Raw genomic sequence first — 3,465 nt, 5'->3', positions numbered from 1 at the left:
CATCCTCTTGAGCTGTAACCCAGCTTCATCCAAATGTCTGTATTCGAGCACGAAAACGATTTGCTCTATCACAAACACAAAGTCAAATGGAATCCTGGGGTTCCATTTGCTTAAAGCATTAAACGAAATAAACGAAATAGAAAGTTAAAAAGTGAGCCAATAGTGAAATGAAAAATAAATAACTTTTTCATAGAAAGTGCTTCAGAAAGTACTTTCTTGATAGAAACTGCATTAGAAAGTACTTTCTTGTGTTAATGAACAAAATAGAAAATATAATAGAAACAAGAGAATGAGTTACTTTTACAATATATTTAAACAAATAATACCTAAATAAATATGGTTATTTTTATAATTAATAATTTAATATAATATTAAAATATATTAAAACAATAAATATTTAAATAGGGTATTTTATTAATAAATTAAGATAGATTGTAGTATGGTCTAAATTAATATAATGATTCTAAATTTAAATTAAATTATTAATTTAATTAATTATAAAATATAAAATACTTAAACAAAAATGTTTACTTTTATAATATCTAGATACTTGATCAAATTCTTACTTTAATAATATCTTAATTATTACTCTTAATTAGTAATTTAATATAATATTAAGTGTAATGAATATAATAAATAAATAAATATAGTATTTTATTAATGATATAAGATTGATTTTATTAAACAGAACAAGAAGTCAAGGTCTCCTTTTTCGTTTTCAGTCTCTTTCCTCTATCAACAGCTAAATCACCACAATCTATCCTCTACAGCTCTTACATAGACTATATACCAATATTGGACAATCAACTAATTTTACCTCGAAAAAATTGTCGTCCCACGATAGTAACTAAAATCAAGCCCTCAAGATTTCTTTCTTTTCCTTTCTCAGTCTTCCTTCTTCAACAACCACCAATCCACCTCGATCCACCTCTGGCAACGGCCTTGGTGATTGCGCACACCAGCGGTCGGAATCTCAATTCCAGCAACAGAATGGTTGGACGTTGCCTCTATATCATCGGATCGACTATCTTGCTTTTCTATCGGGTATGGGAGAAGGTGGTTGGGGGAAAGAGATAATGCGAGAGGATAGGGTTCAATGAGACAACTAAGAGGAAGGCGTCGAGGGCACGGTCAGACAACGAGAAAAGGTAACGAGACTACAGAGAGCGTAATGTCAAGAGAGATGAGAGAGACGAGGGTTGGGAAGCAGAGAGCGTCGAGAGATAGGAGGATGCAAGGAGCGTCGAGTGAGTGAGTGAAAGTGAATGAACTGGATGAACTATCAGAATTCATTTTCACTTGTTTTACACTAGAGCAAGTCAAAGTGAATTACATAGTTCATTCACTTTCATTTTCCCTCGTGTGCACACACTAACGTTTTGGATAAGTGAAAGTGAATTCAAATTCACTTTTACTTTCCCTTAGGGTGCACAAACAGACCCTTAATGGATTGAAATTTGCCATAGTACATGTGTGTCAACCAATATAGACTGTTAAAAAAAAATCTTGCATATAATGATTGAGATGAACATATAACTCTAATAGTTTAGAATACCCATGTTGACATAAATTGACTATTTGAACCGTAGCCACAAATTATTTGGGAATGGATCAAGACTAAATACATTGCAACTCAATGTTGTGGTCCAATAAAGAACAATTCATGTTATTTTCAAATTTATGTCAACCAAATTTTAATCTGCTACTAATTTTGTACTCTTCTTAAATTATTTTGAGTGTGTTCACACTTTTATTCAATTCAATGAGCAAAAATTAATTTTACAATAAAGGTTCATGTACAATTAATCAAACTCAAAGAATACACAAAATTTATAGTGGTCGATATTCCTATCTTGGAAAGTTAATCAACTCCTAAGTTGTTTTGCACCTCGAAGCTAATCAACTATCTTTGAGTTGTCAAGCGGCACTTACAATAAATTACCTCTAAAGTCAATTAAAATGCTACCCACATAAGGATTTATATCATTCAACTAATCCCAATAGATAACTTACATAAGTTCACAACCTAGACCCACAAAAGCAAACTAGGAATACACCCTAGACTTACAAAAGGACTTTCCAATAGCTAACTAGGATCAGTCTAAAACCACATAGGCATTTGTAGCGGCTCATTAGGCTCACCAAGCTTAGACCCATGCAAGAATTTCTAACACTGCCTACCTACAAAACAACTTATGGCTCACACTACAACAAGAAAGACTTATCAACCTTCACCCTCAAGGACTAAAACACCCAAGTAACAACTTTGATCCATTGAGGATTTTACAATAGTTAATTCATAGCCACACAAGCTTCTTTCAATCGAATTGAGATAAGGGATGGTCTTGCCTACACAAGGCGTGACCAATGCTTGCAAGGGTTACTTGTTTTGCAATTTAGCCATTTTGCAATAGCCTCTCAAATTGGCAAATTTTACAATTTAAGCACAAATAGTTTAGATACACCAATTTGAGTACTTTTTTCTATGTATCCTTAATTTGATTGGATTTCAGAATTCAAAGCCCAATGTAAATCTTAGAATGGTTTTTCAAATCAGGGCAAAACATACAAAGCAACTCAATGTAAACAGTGATCTTAAAGTATAAACCCACAAGTATTGGTCTAAATTTTACACTTGATTTCAAAGTATAATAATTCAAGTTCAATGTTCTTGACCAAGTTCAATCAGAATATTCCAAAATACTACCGTGTTGAGACTTGGATTGTTGTAGTATAGCTCCCAAATTCTAATCCTATGTAAAGCCCCAATTAAAACGCCCCAACAATTCAATATACTAGTCTATATAACATGATTTTAAAGTATAAGAGCAGAGATTCTAGCATGAAAGATCCTAAGTAGATAAATATTCTAAAATATGAGGCTCAAAATACTTAGCTCTTTAGTAGTTAAAAAAAATCAAATTCAATCACCACATATGATTTCAATGCAAGTGTGCACTTTGGAATGGTCCTAGAAAGCCTTAGGAGTTGAGGGAAAAGTTGTTTGGACAAAAACAACTTAATAGACAAGTTCTCGATGTTAAAAATTGAACCATTGAACTTGGAAAGGGACATACTATCCATTTTTGAAACAATAAAATTTTGATTAAAAATCTTGAAGAAATAGTTAATATTTTAGTGAATTAGATACTAATCACAAATAAGTAACTTAAAATTTTTGGAGACGTATCTTGGCTAAATCGAATCCATTGATATCATTCCTGGACTTTTTTGGAATGATACCATTCCAATGGTTATACACTAGTTTGTCAATCTTCATGGATGCCTGTTTCCTTTTGTTGGAATGTATAATTAAGTTTACTTTATTTTTTATAAAAAATATTTCTTATAGAAAGTAGTTTTTCTAGGTGTTATGGCTAGTAAGGACATAGATATATTTTTATATATTTATGGTATAAATCAAATTAGAATGCAAATAAATAAATAAAAAATCACACACCACAA

This window comes from Aristolochia californica, unplaced genomic scaffold, assembly GCF_029961685.1.
Source record: "Aristolochia californica isolate CCGP_79_NKW_82.1479 unplaced genomic scaffold, dmAriCali1.0.hap1 SCAF_12, whole genome shotgun sequence".
Classification (NCBI taxonomy): Eukaryota; Viridiplantae; Streptophyta; class Magnoliopsida; order Piperales; family Aristolochiaceae; genus Aristolochia; species Aristolochia californica.
This window is presented reverse-complemented; position numbering follows the sequence as displayed.